This window comes from Bos grunniens, chromosome 9, assembly GCF_055505025.1.
Source record: "Bos grunniens cultivar Pamir isolate PY7600 chromosome 9, Bosgru_T2T1.0, whole genome shotgun sequence".
In the NCBI taxonomy this organism is placed as follows: Eukaryota; Metazoa; Chordata; class Mammalia; order Artiodactyla; family Bovidae; genus Bos; species Bos grunniens.
In genome coordinates, this window is record NC_141173.1 from 19660030 (window position 1) to 19680702 (window position 20673).

General features: G+C 38.3%; 1 long non-coding RNA gene and 1 pseudogene across 1 annotated transcript in view; both read left to right on the forward strand.

Annotated features, from left to right (window-relative positions):
* The window catches only part of LOC147365646 (uncharacterized), a 40596-nt gene extending 34811 nt beyond the window's left edge, over window positions 1–5785 (forward strand). The window contains exons 4-5 of the long non-coding RNA XR_015132621.1: window positions 3473–3529; window positions 3643–5785. This is a non-coding gene — a long non-coding RNA (uncharacterized LOC147365646). The remainder of the gene's footprint in view (window positions 1–3472; window positions 3530–3642) is intronic.
* Window positions 5786–9130: 3345 nt separating this feature from the next.
* Window positions 9131–10253, forward strand: LOC147365648 (histone-lysine N-methyltransferase SETMAR pseudogene; annotated as a pseudogene).
* The last annotated feature ends 10420 nt before the right edge of the window (window positions 10254–20673 follow it).

A 20673-nucleotide genomic window follows, 5' to 3' on the forward strand; every position in this document is an offset into this window, starting at 1 on the left:
CTCTCTGGAGCATTCACACCAGGAAATGGAGGGCACCATCTGCGTGTGTCACTTCCCTGCTTCACCAAGTGTTTTTGTGTTTTACGGCTACAGTAACAAATTGCAACAAAATCTGTGGCTTAAAGAAACACACTTACTGTACATTTATGGGACTTTTGACCTTCTGTAGGTCAGAAGTCTGGTAAGAATCTCGCTGGACTAAAATCAACGTGTCAGCAAGGCTGTGTTTGCTTTTAGAGGTCAGCGCTGCAGGTTGAGTCTCTCTCCCAAGTCTTACTGACCCTCTGGTCATCACATCTCTTTCTCCTAGCACAGCTGGAAAAGGGTTTCTGCTTTGAAGGAGTTCTGTCATTAGATGAGGCCCATCTGGATATTCCCTGGGCTTCCCTGGTGGCTTAGTGGGTAAAGAATCCACCTGCAATGCAGGAGACCCCCTGCAATGCAGGAGCCCTGGTTTTGATCCCTGGGTCAGGAAGATCCCCTGGAGAAGGGAATGGCTACCCACTCCAGTATTCTTGCCTGGAGAATTTCATGGACAGAGGAGCCTGGCAGACTCTATAGTCCATGGAATCACAGAGTCAGACACAAATGAGTGACTAAGCATGTCATCTTGATCAGTTCAGTTCAGTCGCTCAGTCGTGTCTTGACTTTTTGCAACCTCATGGGCTGCAGCGCACTAGGCTTCCCTGTCCATCACCAATTCTCAGAGCTTACTCAAACTCATGTCCATCGAGTTGGTGATGCCATCCAACTGTCTGGATCCGAACCATATTTGCAAGGTCCCTAACATATTCACAGGTTCTGAAGATTTGGACACTGAGGGGGGACATTGCCTACCACCCCCAGTGAAGAGTAGAGTGATGCAGACTTGGGAGGTGTTCTTTCTAACCTCCATCTTTCACATTATCCTTAGGTCTTAACCTACTGATGGATCTGGGATCACCACCATACATTTCAATATGTGTCAACCTTATTCTCTTCTTATTGTTCAGTTTTAACTTACCTGGCTTGAAAATCATACCATTCCTTCATTATTCTCAACAATATTGGGGAGTGCAGAAAATTTATAAGAAATAAATTACTTTTTGTGTAGGCTGAAAAAAGACCAATTAATTTTAGTAAAAATCTTGGGTCTTCACATTAGCTATCTTCCGGGGTCATCATGGGTCATAATATATTTAACAATGACAACCAATTGGATTCCTTGAATGAACAAAAATGGTTTTCTTCAGATGCAGTCCTCTAGGGAATTCTTCCCTTAAGTCTGTGACCTCTATGGCCTCAGGAAGACAGAGATTATTTTATTATATTAAATCTAAATTAATAAATGACCATTTGCCTATTAAAAACTAGAGTATTTTATCTTTAAAGAATTGGTGCCAATAAAAGTTTTAAAGTGGATGATGCAAGTTTTAGTACATCCCAGGAGACAGTGAAGGACAGGGAAACCTGTGGGGCTGCAGTCCATGGGGTCGCAAAATGTCAGACATGAATGAGCAATTGAACAACAGCAATATATATTTTGCTACAATTTTACTGATGAATAGAATCAGAGTTTTTCTAACATATATTCTGAAGGCAAAATTGAATTTATCATGAAGATAATTAAACTTCAGGGTCTCTAGTTTTGAAATAGGAGTATTTGATCACATTTTCTAAAGAGGATCACAAAAATTGCATGTATTTAAGCCCCATAAAACTTGAGTCCACCACTGACTGGAGTTTTCTGTTGGAATTCCCTAAGTGTTTAATAATCATAATGTTTTCTTTAAAATAAATGTATTGGTCATATTATTGTGCTGTTTTCTACATGTTAGGTGTGATAAATATTTATTTGTTCACAACTTTTCATTCCTTTCCACTTTAGCCACACTTCCTTGTAATGCAACAAACTTTCTCAAAGTTTGCAAAGTCTTGCACTTCGGACTTGCTTTGGCCAACAGAAGATGAGCAAAGGAGAAACGCACTATGTTTTAGCAGAAAATTATGACGCTCTAGTGTGGTTCGGCTCTACCTCTCAACTTCTGCCTTCCACTATGAGTACTGCAAGCCCCAGATAGCAGCTGCTCTTTCTACTTAGGTCCCAGAATAAGACACATAGGGTGCAGCCAAATTCAGCACAAGTCCAGTGGACCTACAGCCCTCATGTAATGTGAACAAGAAATGAATAGTTGCAGTTGCACTGAGATTTGGCTATTATTTGTCGTTATAGCAAAACCTAGAGCAGTGGTCATTCTGCCTACTTTTTCATTTCACCACGAGTTATCTATCTGTCCATCCATCTGTCTATCTACAGTAGTATTCTCCTGGATTTGCAATATATGTATTATACTCTTTGTTGCCTTTCACTAGCATACTTATTGATGGTTGCCAAGGTCTGAATCATTAAAGGCATACCTTCTCACCCCTGGAGACTATCCTTTGTAAATGTTTTCTTCTTTTCTTTTTTGAAAAGTGTATTGGCAGGTTTGCACAAGGAAGGAAGCTTGTGTCACTGGGGACCTCAGACCCCAAGCCTGTGCTACATGCTTACCACACTCTGAAAATGCAAAATCTCTTTTCTTGAAGTCATTTTATAAAATACGTAGGGTTTGTTTTCTAATTATTTTTAATTATGCCCCTATAGAATTAGTGCAAACTCCCCCTACTTGTTTATCTGAAAACCCATTATGTGAAGTAAGGCTATGCTCCCTGATGGGCACTATTTACATTTTAAAGCATCTAAACATGGGTCTCTTCTGCAGATCCTCTCCAGTGTGGACAAATTAATGTCATTTCAATTTTTGCAGTTCCACTAAATTTCCCTAATCAGTGATAACAGATGTTATTTGTGTGTGTGCGTTCATTAAATATGTTATTTCCTTAAACACACAAGCCTTTCAAGAAATCTATCCCTTCCCTAAAAGGTGCTATGGTTCTAAATTACAATTTTTTGAATACGTAAGATGTTTCAATCCTGAGGCATTGGAATGTATATCTGTCGAAAAACTCATCCTTGATAGAAGGACAAGCTATCTTTGAAAACATCATGATATTCTCTTTATTTTATAATTGCTTTGATGGACCTGATTTGAATGTGAACCCTGAACCCGTTACAAACCTCTCCTAAATCTAAATTGTAAAAATAAGCTTTATTTAAAGAAAAACAATTTTTAGAACTAACCAGTTGCAGTTATGTAAAATCTTAACGCTATTTAAAACATCCTAAATTTAAGCAAAGGAAAAGAGTAAAACAAAAAGTTAATACTCCATAAAGTAGATTAAAAAATAATTCAGGATGTAGAAACTGCCAGAATATCTTTATACCTTTTTTCATGTGAGTTCAAATGTATTCTTACACTAAAATTAAAATGTCCATAATAGGGGAAGAAGGATTTCATGGGAGGTTAGACCATAAATTATAGTAGGTACTCAACAAATGTTGAAAGGATAAATTAAACTGGGCTGAAGAAATGTGTCTTTTTCTTTTCAGGGGATAAGAAAATGGAAAAAGGCACTTTTGGAACATGGCATGAATGTCTAAATTTAGGTTAGTCGGATACCTATTTGGAATTGTTCTAGAATACATTTAATTGCTCGACTGTGTTTTATTCTTATATTAAGTGGAATGCTCTTTTAGTGGAGAACTTTTACTTCTTTTAGGGCAAGATCAGTGGAGTGTACAGGGTCACCTGTGAACACGGCTGCTACCTTTGCATTAGTAAGGACAGCGCCCTGTAACTGACCAGGCACCAGGCGGAGCCTATCAACAATGCATCCAGGTGGCAGGAGCTTCAGGGTGAATCTCGGCTCTGGAAGGCACCAGGACACCTACGCCAAGTATTTATTCTTTCTTAATTTCATCTTATTCATTTATCAGCAAGAGCTAATGATGTCCCCCCATCACAAGACTGCTGGAAAATTTAACGCAATTCTGGAATAAAGTGTAGTGGCTGAAAGATGCCTCACCACTCCACAAAGATATCCACGTGTGTGTGCCTGCACACATGCTCAGGCGCGCAGTCATGTCTGACTCTGCAACTCCTTGACCTGCAGCCTGCCAGGCTCTTCTGCCCATGGAATTTTCCAGGCAAGAATACTGGAGTGGGTGGCCATTTCTTCCTCCAGGGGATCTTCCTAACCCAGGGACCGAACCCATGGCTCCTGTGTCTCCTGCATTAACAAGTGGATTCTTAACCACTGAGCCACCTGGGAAGCCCCATAGATGGCCACATTCTAATCCTCAAAGTCTGTAAATGTTTGAGAAAAGGGCCTTTGACATTTAGCTAAGGACTTTGAGATTAGAAGGTCATTCTGGCTTGGACAGGTGGATCCAAAATCCAATGACGAGTGTCCTTATAAAAGAGTGAGATGAGAGAAGAGGAGGAAGCCACTGGGGTCAGAGACTGGAGGAAAGGAGCCCAAGTCAAGGGAAGCTGGCAGCTGCCAGACGCTGGAAGAGCAGGGGCCGCATCCTCCCCTAGAGCTTGTGGCAGGAATACAGCTCCTCCAAAAGCTGGCACCCTGATTTCAGAGGTCTGACCTCCATAACTGTGAGAGAGGTCTGTTATTCTAAGCCACCTAATTTAGGGTAGTCTGTCACAGCAACCATAGGAAACTAATAAAATTATGCAGTACATAATAGGTTTTTAATAAATATAAATTTTCTCCTTTTATTCTCAACCCATCATCATTGAAATGTACATTTTAAAAAATCTATTGGAATATAATTGATTTACAATGTGTTCATTTCCACTGTACAGTAAAGAGCTACTTTATGATTTTATGATCCTTAATGGCAAAAGGAACAGAATACAGAGTGGCCCTTGGAGTTTAGATATATCAACACAAAACTAGCCCAGTGTGTGTCACTGGGAGAGTTACTGACATTAGGGTCTGAAAAATTACTTTGAGAGAAGAGTCTCAAGCCATGTGATACCTCTAGTCTTTCCTGCCCTTACCCGCTAAATGCCAGCACTACGCTCCCAATCATTGGGACAACCCCAAATATCCCCTCTCTCCAATCGCCCCCCAGCTGCTATACCAGCCTTATTGAAGCCACAGCTATGCATTTTAAATCCAAATTACCTCAGGCCTTTCAGGCTAGTTCTACATTTCCTCAGAAAAATCACTCTCTGCCTTGCCTTGCCTTTGCCCCCTAGACCTTTGTTTAAAACCAACTCCATGGTTGCTTCCTACCTGGTACAAGTAGAGGAAGCTGCTGCTGCTGCTGCTGCTAAGTCACTTCAGTCATGTCAAACTCTGTGCGACCCCATAGACAGCAGCCCACTAGGCTCCTCTGTCCCTGGGATTCTCCAGGCAAGAATACTGGAGTGGGTTGCCATTTCTTTCTCCAATGCACGAAAGTGAAAAGTGAAAGTGAAGTTGCTCAGTCGTGCCCGACTCTTAGTGACCCCATGGACTGGAGCCTACCAGGCTCCTCGGTCCATGGGATCTTCCAGGCAAGAGTACTGGAGTTGGGTGCCGTTGAAGCTACTCCACCCCTATCTGACCCCTTGGAACCCAACTTGCAGTACTGGCTGTCTGGTACCCCAACAAGGACGGGCTGGATTTGGAAAGGAATGTAAAAGTCAACAAAAGAGCTCAACATTAAACAAACAAAAGCCCAGGGCTAGATGGCTCCACAGGTGAATTTTACCAAAAGTTTAGAGAAGAGCTAACACCTATACTGCTCGAAAACTCTTTCATAAAATTGCAGAGGAAGGAAGACTTAAGAACACATTCTATGAGGGCACTATCACCCTGATACCAAAACCAGACAAAGATGCTGCAAAAAAAAAAAAAAGAGAGAGAGAGAGAAAATTATAGACCAACATCACTGATGAACATAGATGCAAAAATACTCAACAAAATTCTAGAAAACAGAATCCAACAACACATTAAAAACATCACACATTGTGATTAAGTGGGCTTTATCTCAGGGAAACAAGGATACAAGGATTCTTCAATATACATAAATCAATCAGTGTGATACACCATACTAACAAACTGAAAGATAAAAGCCATATGATAATCTCAATCAATCCTGAGGAAGGATCATACCTCAACATAATAAAGGACTTATATAACAAACCCATAGCAAACATTCTCAGGGATGAAAAACTGAAAGCATTTCATCTAAGATCAGGAATAAGACAAGAGTGCCCACTCTCAGCACTATTATTCAACATAGTTTTGGAAGTCCTAGCCACAACAATCAGAGAAGAAAAGGAATAAAGGGAATCCAGATTGGAAAAGAAGTAAAACTCTCACTGTTTGCAAATGACATGATATTATACACAGTGAGTGAAAGAACTGAACTGAATCTATGAATATAGTAAAGTCATAGGATATAAAAATAATATGCAGAAATCACTTGCATTCCTATGCAGTAACAATGAAAAATCAGAAATAAAAATTAAGGTGATTAAAAATTAAGTCTCATTCACCATTGCAACAAAAAGAATAAAATACCTAGATATAAACCTACCTAAAGAGGCAAAAGACCTGTATGCAGAAAACTATAAGACACTGATAAAAGAAGTCAAAGGCCACACAAACAGATGGAGAGATATACCATGTTCTTGGATGGAAAGAATCAATATTGTGAAAATGACTATACTACCCAAAGCAATCTACCGGTTCAATGCAATCCCCATCAAACTACCAATGGTATTTTTCACAGCACTAGAGCAAAACATTTCACAATTTGCATAGAAATTCAAAAGACCCTGAACAGCCAAAGCAATCTTGAGAAAGAAAAATGGAGCTGGAGGAATTAACCTGACTTCAGACTGTACTACAAAGCTACAAGTCATCAAGACAGTATGGTAGTGGCACAAAAACAGGAATATAGAGCAACAGAACAAGATATAAAGCCCAGAGATAAACCCATGCTCTTATGCGCACCTTATCTTTGACAAAGGAGGGAAGAATTTACAATGGAGAAAAGACCGCCTCTTCAATAAGTGGTCCTAAGAAAACTGGACAGCTACATGTGAAGGAATGAAATTGGAACACCTTCTAATACCATGCACAAAAATAAACTCAAAATGGATTAAAGACTTAAATGCAATGCAGGAAACTATAAAGCTCCTAGAGGAAAACATAGGCAGCACACTCCTTGACATAAATCACAGCAAGAGCCTCTTGGACCCATCTCCTGATGGAATAATGGAAATAAAAACAAAACTAAGCTAATGAGACCTAAATAAACTTAAAAACTTCTGCACAGACAAGAAACCTATAAATAAGGTAAAAAGACAGCCCTCAGAGTGGGAGAAAATAATAGCAAATAAAACAACTGACAAAAGATTAATTGCTAAAATATACAAGCAGCTCATGCAGCTCAATATCAGAAAAATAACCCAACCAAAAAGTGGGCAGAAGACCTAAACAGACATTTCTCCAAAGAAGGCATATGAATGGCTAATAAACACATGAAAAGATGCGCAACATTGCCCATTCTTAGAGAAATATACATTTAAAATACAATGAAATATCATCTCACATTGTTCAGAGTGGCCATCATCAAAAATTCTACAAACAATAAGGGCTGGAGAGGATGTGGAGAAAAGGGAACCCTTGCACGGTTGGTGGGAGTGTAAATTGATATAGTCACTATGGAACTGTGTGGAGATTCCTTGAAAAACTAGGAATAAAACTACTATATGATCCAACAATCCCATTACCGGGCATATACCCTGAGGAAACCAAAATTGAAAAAGACACATGAATCCCTATGTTCATTATAACACTGTTTATAATAGTTAGGGCATGGAAGTACCCTAGCTGTCCATCATCAGATGAAATGAGCTCAAATTCAGTGCTCTGTGACAGCCTAGAGGGGTGGGATGTGGGGAGAGGTGGGAAGGAGGTTCAAGAGACAGGGGACACATGTGTATACCTATGGCTGATTCATGTTGGTGTATGGTAGATACTAACACAATATTGTAAAGCAATTATCCTCCAATTAAAAATAAACTTAAAAAGACCTCAACATTATAAAAAATGTAATTCATGTATTAGTATATTTTAAGCCACATATGTGATATATTTCATACCATTTTAAAACATGATATGTAATGTAAATTTTCAGAAGATAGATATAATGTATCTCAAATGTTATTTCATTATTTTTTAATTTACAACATTGTTATTCAACTATACTTCAATAAAAATGATGAAATTATAGAAGAGAAAAAATATTTTTTAAGTTATAATTTTTTAGAAATGAGAAAAGATGTGTCAAAAGTCTTAATATTCATAATCTTTAACTCAGTGGTGCCATGTCTAAACTCTTTCATAGGAAATAATATTAAATATGACCAAAGAACTATACATAAAAATATGCATTGGAATATTGTTCTTTATAATACAAATTTAAAACAATCTAAATATCCAACAATAGAGGAATGAGAAATGTCCATGTCAGTTATGGCAGTTCTGGATGATAGACTCATATGTGGTCATTACAAATGGTTACAAAATATTTTTAATATTTGCTGGGCAGAAAAACTGAATAGACATTTTCCCAAAGAAGACATACAAAATGACCAATAGGTATGTGAAAAGGGGAAAGCAATAATCTTCGGGGAAATGCAAATCAAAACCACAATGAGACAGCATCTCACACCTGTTAGAAAGGCTTTATCAAAAAAATAAAGACCTTTATCTGGCGAGGATGTGGAGGAAAGGTAGCACTGTGCACTGTTCATGAAAAGGGAAATTGGAATAGCAACTGTAGAAAACGGCATGAATTTTCCCCCTAAACTTAAAAACAGAACCACCACGTGATCAGCAATTCCACTTCTAGCTGTACATCTGAAGGAAAAGAAATCACTATCTTGAAAAAATATCTGCATTTGCAAGTTCGTTGCAGTATTATTTACAATAGCCAAGATACAGAAACAAAATAAGTGTTCATCTATGGATAAATGGATAAATAAAATGTGATATATATATATAATGGAATATTATACAGTCATAAAAGAGGGAAATCATGTAATTTTCAACATTGATGGATCTAGACAGTATTATGCTAAGTGAAATAAGTTAGATAGACAAAGATGAATATTGTATGATCTCACTTATATGTGGAATCTAAAAAAAACTCATGTTAGTGTAAATGTAATTGTGGTTTTTGCATTGTTGAAATTTGTCATTTGATATTGGAGTATGTTCTCAGTAAATGTTATACATCATTGTAATACACATTTATCACTTCATGTTTTTTGCTAATGACTTATTACTTGCTGCTTATTTTACATTAATATTTATTTTAGACTATGAAAATGATGGCAGACAAAAAGCAAATTTGAGCGATTTTTTTACTTGAGCTAAAAATGGGTCGTAAAGCAGCAGAGACAACACGCAACACTGACAATGCATTTGGCCTAGGACTGCTACTGAATGTACAGTGCAGTGGTGGTTCAAGAGGTTTTGCAAAGGAGAGGAGAGCCTTGAAGGTGAGGTGTGTTAGTGACCTGCCACTGGAAGTTGACAACGGCAAATTAAGAGCAATCTTCAAAGCTGGTCTTCTTACAACTACGTGGGAAGTTGCTGAGGAACTCAACATCAACCATTCTATGGTCACTCAGCATTTGAAGCATATTGGAAAGGTGAAAAAGCTTGGTAAGTGGGTGCCCCCTGAGCAACTGCAAATAAAAAAAAAATCATCGTTTTGAAGTGTCATCTTCTCTTATTCTAGCAACAATAATGAACAATTTCTTGATTGGACTGTGATGAGCAACGAAAAGTGGATTTTATACGATAACCGACGACAACCAGCTCAGTGGTTGGACCAAGAAGAAGCTCCAAAGCACTTCCCAAAGCCAAACTTGCCCCCCAAAAAGGTCACGGTCACTGTTTGGTGGTCTGCTGCCTGTCTGATCCACAACTGCTTTCTGAATCCTGGTGAAGCCATTACCTCTGAAAAGTATGCTCAACAAATCAATGTGATGCACCGAAAATTGCACCACATACAGCTGCTATGGTCAACAGAAAGGGCCAATTCTCCATGACAGTGCCCTACCACATGTCACACAACCAACTCTTCAAAAGTTGAACGAAGACAGTAGCATGGAAGCATATTCACTACCATATGTAAAATGGATAGCCAGTGGACATTTGTTGCATGACTGAGGGAACTGAAACTGGGTCTCTGTAACAACCTAGAGGGGTGGGAAAGGGTGGGAGGTGGGAGGGAGGTCCAAGGGGGTGGGGACACATGTACACCTATGTCACTTGCCTGGTGGCTCAGATGGTGAAAAAGCCGCCTGCAATATGGAAGACCAGGTTCAGTCCCGGGGTCGGGAAGATCCTCTGCAGAAGGGAATGGCAACCTACCCCAGGGTTCTTGCCTGGAGAATTCCACAGACAGAGGAGCCTGGCCGGCTACAGTCCACAGGGTCACAAAGAGTGGGACACGACTGAGCGAGTAACACACACACGGCTATTCATGTTGATGTATGGCAGAAATAAAGCCAATATTGTAAAGCAATCATTGATCAATTAAAAATAAATATATATATATTTTTTAAAGTTGAACGAATTAGACTACGAAGTTTTGCCTCATCCACCATTTTTACCTGACCTCTTGCCAACCAGTTACCACTTCTTCAAGCATTTCAACAACTTTTTGCGGGGAAAACACTTCCACACCCAGCAGGAGGCAGAAAATGCTTTCCAAGATTTCACTGATTCCCAAAAAACGGATTTTTATGCTACAGGATTTTATGCTATTTCTTGTTGGCAAAACTGTGTTGGTTGTAATGGTTCCTATTTTGATTAATAAAGATATTTTTGAGCTTAGATATAATGATTTAAAATTCATGATATAAAACTGCAATTACTTTTGTATCAACCTAATCGACACAGAGAACAAATAGGTGACTGCCAGAAGCATGAGGCTGGAGTTGGGAAGACGCGTGAAGGTGGTTACAAGGTATAATGTTTCAGTTATATAAATAAGTTCTAGGGATGTAATCTACAACATGGTGACTAACAATACTGTATTGTATTCTTGAAAACTGTTATAAAGATAGTTGATCTTAAAAGTTCTCATTATAAGAAAAAATGTGTACTTAGGAGAGGTGATGGATGTTAACCAAATCTGTGTTGTGGCAATTATTTCACAGTATATACATGTTTCAAATCATTACATTGTACATCTAAAACAAATACAATATGATAGATCAACTATATCTCAAACAAGAAAACAACTATTATTTTAAAAGATGTTTACTGCATCTAAATCAGGAAAGAAAAAATTATTTCTGTTTGCAAATGACATGATCTTTTGCATAGAAAAACCTAGAGTCCAGACACAAAACAAATTAGGACCAATGAACAAATTCAGCAAAGTTTTTGGATATAAAAATCGACACAAAAATCAGTTGCATTTCTATACATGAACAATGAACAATCTGAAAAGGAATTAAGAAAGCAATTCTTTACAATAGCATCAGTCACAAAAAAGACAAATACAGTATCATTCCATTTATAAGAGATATTTGCATGTGTGCGTGCTAAGTTGTGTCCAGCTCTTTGTGATGTTATGGACTGTAGCCTTCCAGGCTCTTCTGTCCATGGGATTTCCCAGCCAAGAATACTGGAGTGAGTTGCCATGCCCTCTTCCAGGGAATCTTCCTGACCCAGGGATCAAACCCTGGTCTCCTGCATTGCAGGCAGATTTTTAACTGCTGAACCACCGGGGAAGTGTATGAAGTATCTAGGGTAATCAAATTCATAGACAGAAAGTAGAATGGTGATCACCAGAGGACAGAGAGAGCAGGGAATGGGCGTTATTCAATGGGTCTAGAGTTTCAGTTTTGCAAGATTACAATGTGAATATATTTAACACTACTGAAAAAGTACACTTGAAATAGTTATGATGGAAAAACTATTTATTTTGGAAAGCCTTTAGAATGTTTTATAAAAATACATATAATAAAACAAGATTAAATATAGAAATAAGAGAAGATGGAAAGTAGGACAGAAGAAATCTGAATAGAAAAGCATAAAATTAAGCTGGGAGTGAGTTTTGTCCATAGCACGAATGTTGTAAGGCTTTGTACATTTGACGCCAGGCTTTTCAGCAGTTACTGCCTACAAGGTGACTAGTTACATGATTCCTAAATCCACAAAAATGAATTTACAGTGTGCTCTCCACTAGGTAAAGAAAATGATGTATATAATTTTAGAGAGAAACATGCTAACATGTTTTTTTTTTTTTTAAGGTTGTTATTAGGTAATGGCTGTATCTTTTTTTCTTTGTAGTTTCAAATATTTTCTGAAATTTTCACAATCGACTTATGACATCTTTAGGAGAGTGCTGTCGTGTATCTTGATGACTTTGGTAGAACTTTATTAAATGCTTCAAAGGGTGAAATGAAAAAGTTTCACAGGTGCAAATCTAGTGCCAGATAAAACTGGCTTCAGGGAGAAAACCAGAAGTTTTCAAGAAGGAGGATTGGTCTCAGTGTGGTTGAAGGGCCCTGGCCCTTGTTCTCTGCGTGGAAGAGATTTACGAAGCCCTGGGTCCTTTATGGGGGTGGAGCACTGTTTGGGTGAGGACAAGCAGTTCCTGAACCGCAGGCTTGTCTCACAGCCTCTCGCCAAGAGTAAGAAACAGGGTGCAGGAGAGGTTCTGAGAGTGTGGGGAGACATGGCTGAGGGCCCAGCATTTTTCCCCCAAAGCAAGACATACAGCTATTGTTTGCTTTTGTCGTTCTTTCTCAAGAACCCAACTTTACACTCAGGCTGCAAGATTCCATTAATTCAGACAAATTTGGTGTAAAGTTAAATGGAAAGTTATGGAGTTTAATTTATGATTCTGACAAATGTTAATAGCTTTTATGAGATACAATTTATACACCATAAAATTCACCCATTTAAGTGTATTATTAAATGATTTAATATATCCTATACCAAGTTGTGCAACCATCAGCAAAATCTTTCTTCACTTCAAGAAGAAATCTCATATCTACTAACAGACACTTCTCATTCTCCTCCATCCCAGCCCAGGTAACCATGAATCTATTTTCTGTCTTGAAAGATTTACGTCTAATGCACATTTCAAGATAAATGGAATCATACAATATATGGTCTTTTGTGACTAGCTTCTTTCACTAAACATAATGGTTCTTTGAGGTTCGTTCATGTTGTATCATATCAGTATGTTGTATCATATCAGTATGTTGTATCATATCATGTTCATATCAGTATTTCATTCTTTTTATGGCTGAATAGTATTCCATTGTAGAGCTATATCATATTTAATTTATTCATGGACATTTGGATTATTATAATATTTCCATTTGGTGGATAGATGCTTAAACTGATAATTTTTTCTACATAGAGCTTATTTCTTAAAATTTGAAAGCTTTATTGGTGATTAACCCATTTATTTTAATCAAAAACATTAAATGGCTGTACTTCAGGGTTTCCAAATAGCCTGAGATAATCAATCATCAATCAGTTATTCTCTGAGACAATAAATTACTGTCCTAGACTGATGTAATCTCAGTCAAAAGACTGAAACTTGACAAAACAGATAGCTCATACAGCTTTAAGTTAAATTTCCCATTTCTGAAAGGTTTTCTGCTATCATGAAAATAATGCACAGATTCCCCTCATTACCTCTGAGGCCATCAAGGGGCCTGGAGATAGGAGGTTGGGCATCCCTGTTTCAAATTACAGAAGAGTATAACAGGCACTTAGCTTTATTGTTTTCAATTACATAAAGTAACAAGGACTAATTTCCAAAGCATAGGCATAAAATGGCCCCAGGGGATTTGGTTTAATGAACAGCTAAAAGTGATCCACAATAAACATATTTGCAATTGTATATAAATGGTGCTTTTAAAAGGCTTTAGAGTTTTCTTCTTAGGGAGGTGAAATCTGGTTCAGCCTATTCATATTTGTTGGTACACAGAAGGGGATTGTCACCAGCGTGTGTCTCAGTGATGGCCAGGTGGTCCCCAGAACAGCGAGCATGAGTCTTCTTCTCTGCTGCCCTTCTACACAGCTTGCTTCCCCTCAAGGTGGTTGGGGGAGGGCTGATCCCAGCGATCTGACTTCAGCATATAGAAGGGTGTACTTTTCCAGGGGTGGAACTATCAAAGGAGTCCAGCAATTTTAAGTAGGGTCCCTTTTCTCTGATTTCATTTTAGTCCTTTTTTTACCTTCACCAACACTGTATTCAGCTTTGCTGCCCTCACTGGAGAAGCAGAAGCAAAGCAAAGAGAACTGGCACCTCTTCTTATTTACTTATTTATTTTTGGCTGTGCTGGGTCTTCCTTGCTGTGAGCGGGCTTTCTTTAGTTACATTGAGTGGGAGCTCCTCTCTAGTTTCAGCGCTTGGGCTTCTCACTGTGGTGGCTTCTCTTGTTGCAGAGCATGGGTTCTAGAGCACGCAGGCTTAATAGTTGTGGTTAGCGGGCTTAATTGCTCTGCATCACCTGGGATCTTCCTGGACCAGGGATAGGGAAGCCATGGGACCAGGGGAACCCATGTCCCCTGCATTGACAGCAGATTCTTAACCACTGGACCGCCAGGGAAGTCTGGGAATGGCAACTCTTAAATGAATTTTTGAGAAGAGTCCAATGTTGATGGGAAGTCATGAAAATTAGCTATCTGAAGACTAACACCCTTTTCCGTACTCTCCTACAAATCCAACTTGGTCTGGCTTTGTCCAGAGGCTAGATTTCCTTGACTGAGCTTTGCCTTTGTTAAGATCTGTAGCAGAGAGTTTAGGTTAGCCACTGTTACCTCTTCATTTCCACTGGCCAGAACTCACATGGCCACAGCCTAACTGCTAAGGGGCCCAAGAGGAAAGAAAGTAAAATGGGTTTGGTAAAGACTTGATAATGTCTCTCTTGGCTAAGTGTATGAAAGCTATTTTCTATTGCTCTCTGGAGGTCTGATTTCATTGTCTCTCAGAGAGGTTCCCTATCACCTTTCAGCAATAAATTCTGAGATTTGGGTTTGAATTTAGTAATTAATGGGGACTCATCTGAGGTTGGGCCCCTATATATTCCTTGTTCTACAGGCTGAAACATCATCTCAGTAACATCTACTACTACCCAAATCAATTATGAATAAGTAAAATCCAAGAGCTTTTCTAGAAATACCTGTGTAAGTGGATTTTATTTCATATTATAAAGGGGAAAAGGACATTTACTAGAAGACTCACTCTTCCTTGATTCACCTTGTTGGGATATTTTTTAATTTAAAAATCGAAATATAGTTGACCTACAACATTATGTTAGCTTCAGGTATACAATATATAGTGATTCAATATTTAAATATATTACAAAATGATCACCATGATAAATCTAATAACCATCTGTTCCCACACAATTTTATTATAATATCATTGATGCTATTTCTTATCATGTATAATATCTCATAACATATATTTTCTGATTGGAAGTTTGTACCTCTTAATTCACTTCACATATTTCACCCAGTCCCACAACCTGTGGCAACCACCAGTTTGTTCTCTATATCTTTAAGTTTGTTTTCATTTTCTTTTGTTTATATTATTTTTTAGATTCAACATGTAAGTCAGATCATACGGTGTTTGTCTTTCTCTGACTTATTTCTCTTAGCGTAATACCATATAGATCTATCCATGTTGTCTCAAATGGAAAGCTTTCATTCTTTTTATGGCTAATATTCCATTGTCTGTGTGTATCACATCTTTATCCATTCTTCTGTAGTTAGACACTTAGGTTGCTTCCACATCTTTATCATAAATAATACTGCAATGAACATAGGGGTGCATGAATCTTCTTGAGCTGGTGGTTTTGTTTTCTTCAGGTAAATACCAAGAAGTGGAATTGCTGGATTGTATTAGTCCAGTGATTCTACTTTTATTTTTTGAAACACCTCTATACTGTTTCTGCAGTGGGCATACCAATTTACAACCCCACCAACAGTGCACAGTGTTCTATTTGTTTGCAGCCTCACCAACACTTGTTATTTCAGTCGTTTTGATAATAGCCATTCTGACAAGTGTGAGGTCATATCTCACTGTGGTTTTTGATTTGCATTTCCCAGATGATTAACGACGTTGAGCATCTTTTCATGTGCAGGTTGGCCATCTGTGTGGCTTCCTTGGAAAAAGGTCTGCCTTGGAAAAAGACCCTCTGCCTGCTCTAGCTGTGTATCATCTAGCAGCAAATAAAGTGAAGTTCAGTCACACACAGTCAATTTGCCTTTTACACACGAATTCAGGAAAAGCTATTTGGCCCTGTGCTAAGTCCATCACATAGATGATTGCAAACAATCCCAAATTACTCTTAAGCTCTTGGACTCTGTAAGGACACTGTTGGAGACAGAAATGTATCAGGAACGGATGCATTTTATTAAAACCCTCTTTTAAAATCAATTTGTTTAATTTTGGATGCCCATTAAAGATGAATAATGGACTATTCTTAAAACAAATGCTACATAAGAGAAGAAAATTTGAAATATAACAGTATGGTATGTGGTTACTCTGCAACTTCCTTTGAGATTTAAAAAGCCTAATTTAACATTCATTACTTCATCCTGAAGTTCATTCAGTAGCCTTTTTCATAAATTACATTTTTAGTGAATGCTTTGCATTAAAGCTTTAAGAATTGTTTCCTTTTGCTGCTCTTCTTATTGAGCTCATTTTTTAAGTCCAAAATGGCTATTGACTTGCCATGTTTGAGGAATTTTCACAGTTCAATATCATTAAAAGAAGTTGTGTGACTTTTGTGGGGAATAGCAAATGTTTGTTATCAATGATAATAATGATGCTGATACTTTTTTGGTAAAAGAGAGTATAGTCAATTAGCTTTTCTTGGACATTGTATAACCATTCACACTGACAACGTTGCTGAACTTGACATGTTGACAATCTTATATCCTTTCTCAAAAAATAAGAATTGCAAGATGTCGCATAAAAGAGAAAAAGCATACACTTTAGAACCAGGTAGACTCTGGTGAGATTCTTTCTACAACTTTTATTAACAGTTTTGGATAAGAATTATTCCTAAATTCATGTTTCTTTATTTGTAAAATAAGAGTAAGTTCTTGCTTAGATTTATTATGAAGATTAAAGTTCATAATGTCAACAAAATGCTCAGCAAAGTACCTGGCACAGAAAATCTATGAGCTGCTCCTTGTGACCCCAGACTAGATGTTAGTTTCCTCAGTAAAATATCTTTCTGTCAGGGAGGCACACTGACTGAAACCGCCCACCCTGGCCAGGCACCATAGTAACAATTTGAATGCGTTGTTTTACGACCAGGATGTCCTGGTAAGGAACACGGAATTAATAAGCCACCACCAACCGGAAGAGTTAGAGTTCAGGAAAGGTCAAAAGGAGACAGCACATGTCTGACCACCTCCCAGAATCCTTCTCGCTGGCATCCATCTTGGCTGAACAAGGCGTGCACTGCCAGGAAGGACTCTGAGTCAGAATGATTGGCTAAAGACAACCCGGAAACTAATCCCATCACCATAAAACCCAAGACTGCAAACCATGTGGCAGAGCAGTTCTCCTGGGTTCCCTTACCCTACTGCTCTCCACCCGGGTGCCCTTTCCCAATAAAATCTCTTGCTTTGTCAGCACGTGTGTCTCCTTGGACAATTCATTTCCGAGTGTTAGATAAGAGCCCAGTTTCGGGCCCTGGAAGGGGTCCCCCTTCCTGAAACATTTCCACAATATTAGGACAAGTTTGTCAAGGCCTAGTACATACATATCTATCTATCTATCTATCTATCTATCTATCTATATACAATTATTATTATTATTCTTTGCAAATAGTCAACTCTCTTTGAACCAGAGTATTTGGCTAACATAGTACTCCTAAAATATGACTGATAACAAAGAATTAGTGTATTTATCGTAAGTCTCTCAATAGTTCTCAAATACAAAAAAATTAGAACAAAACCAAGCTTAAATATAGGCCTAATGCCATAGAATCAGTTCATGAATTGCATTGTTGCATTAAAAGAAAAACAGAATTTTTTGTTGAGCACCTGTTTCTTTTAATCACCAAAGAATGAGAGATTGTATCTAAAAACTTTGTCTCTGAGCCCAGAATGTAACTTTACTCCACTGATGGTTTTCATGATATTTCTAAACAGGAACTACACATTCTTCATGAAAGTATTAAATATTCTTACAGTTGTTCCTAGGAATGTTTTATGTTTACAAACGTGATTTGAATTATAAGTGTGTAGGGCTTTGAAAAGCCTAAAGCAGAGGGCCATTGGTAGGAATGGTGCCATTTACACTTTTTGCAAGGATCATTTGTAGGTGCTCAGGACTGTGTTTTCAACTTGGTGTGCAAAGATGTTCGGAGTTGTAAAGAGTCAAGTGTTGAGAGTTGTGTGTTCTATTCACTTTGACTGTCAAAGTCAGGACCCTTGCTGGTGTTCAGTCGCTCAGTCATGTCCAACTCTGTGAGCCCATGGACTGCAGCATGCCAGGCTTCCCTGTCCTTCACTATCTCCTGAAGTTTGCTCAAATTCATGTCCAGTGAGTCAGTGATGCCATCCAACCATCTCGTCCTCTGTCGCCCTCTTCTCTTCCTGCCCTCAATCTTTCCCAGCATCAAGGTCTTTTCCAGTGAGTTGGCTCTTTGCATTAAGTGGCCGAAGTATTGGAGCTTCAGCTACAGTATCAGTCCTTCCAATGAACATTCAGGGTTGATTTCCTTTAGGATTGACTAATTTGATCTCCTTGCTCTCCAAGAGACTCTCAAGAGTCTTCTCCAGCACCACAATTTGAAAGTGTCAATTCTTTGGCGCTCAGCCTTCTTTATGGTCCAACTCTCATAACTGTGTATGACTGCTGGAAAAACCATAGCTTTGGCTATACAGACCTTTGTCAGTAAAGTGATGTCTCTGGTTTTTAATATACTGTCTAGGTTTGTCATAGCTTTTCTTCCAGTATAAACGGCTGACTGTGTCTTAGAAGTCGAGGATATGATTTCCTTCCAAACAACCAGGGCCTCTTGTCCCATTAGGGTGCAATCCAACCCCAGGGAATACCGATCCTAATCCCTCAGAACTGTCCTTGATTTTGTGTGTGTGTGTGTGATCAGGCTCATAAGTGCCTTGCCAAACAAACAAGTCCTGCCCACTGGTTTCAGTGCTGAAGTTTATGATGCTTCAAACCTCAACTTTCACTCCAGGTGTGACGTAGAAATACCCCAGGCCAGGCTCCACCCCTCAAGGCTAGAGTATTTGACACAAGAGACTACAACATAGAAATCAGGAATAGATAATGAGTAAATCCTCTTTTTATGAAAAAAAAACAAAAAACCTTTTATTGATTTTTGACATCTCCCAATTAAAAAAAAAACTATTGAGGAATAATTTACATACCATAAAATATATTCATTTTAAGTGAAAAATGATTTTTAGGGGGTTAGTTTATCAAGTTTTGCAACCATTGCAAAAGTCCCAGTTTTAGAACATAATTGTATTATTCATTGTTAGTACGTAGAGATACAATTGATTTTTGTATATTGATCTTGCATCCTAAGATCTTGTTGAGTTTATTTTTTTCTCCTTAGTTCTAACAGTTTGTGTGTGTGTGTGTTTCCCTTAGGATTTTCTATATACAGTATCCTGTTGTTTGTGAATAAAGACAGTTTTACTTTTCCCCCAAGTTTTAATCCAATCACATACATCAAATCTGGTCTTTTCATGGGAAGGAGGTGCTTGCAGGAGGTATTGATCTTGGCTCATACAAGCCTTCAGAGGGTTAACGGGTTAACGTGTGTGTGCTCAGTCACTTAGTCGTGTCTGGTGTATAGCAAGTGATAAAAATCAAGAGCCTATTCTTTGGTTTCAGGAATAGGCTATCCCTTCACAGTTATTTATTTATAACTGTGGTTATTTATCAAAGTTAATGAGGATGTTTTCCTTCTTAGGTTGAAAAAGAAAAGCTGGCAATTCAAGTACTTTTCAATGGCATTTATGGTGTAACCTGTCTTTCATGGGGATAACATGTTATATGTTATGTACATAGTATATGTTATGCACTATGCACTATACTTCAGTATGCACTATGGATACTAGGTATTCATCACATTACTTCTTACCCAACTGGGCAATGAAAGAATCACTCACCCCCTACAAAACTGTCTCTTTTCTTTTCCTTCATAATTTCTCAACAGCACTTGATAACTTCATCAACCCCCTTTAAGTCCATGTCCATTACTAATTTAGTGCTAAATCCCACTCCTTGTTCTCACCATATTGCTGCTAACCTGATCACTTTCATTGTTCCTCTCCCTCTTTCTCCTTGACCATCTAAAAAGCCAATGATATTTTCTCCATTATTAAAACTACTAAAGGGGACTTCCCTGGTGGTCCAGTGGTTAAGAATCCGCCTCCCAATGTAGAGGACGTGGGTTTGATCCCTGGTCAGGGAACTAAGATCCCACATGCCGTGGAGCAACTAAGCCCACATGCAGCAACTAGAGAGCCTGCATGCCACCACAAAGACCCAGTGCAGCCAAAATAAAATAATAATAAGTAAATAAAACTACTCAATATTGTTCCAGAAAAAATGTCCATTCATACAGTTACCATTTCCCACCTTGATTAAAGTAAACTTGTCCAGTTAGCCTTACTTATAAATCACTTCCATTCACCAAAACTCATGTTCCATCGTTGTTCTTATAAGAAAAGACTGTTAAT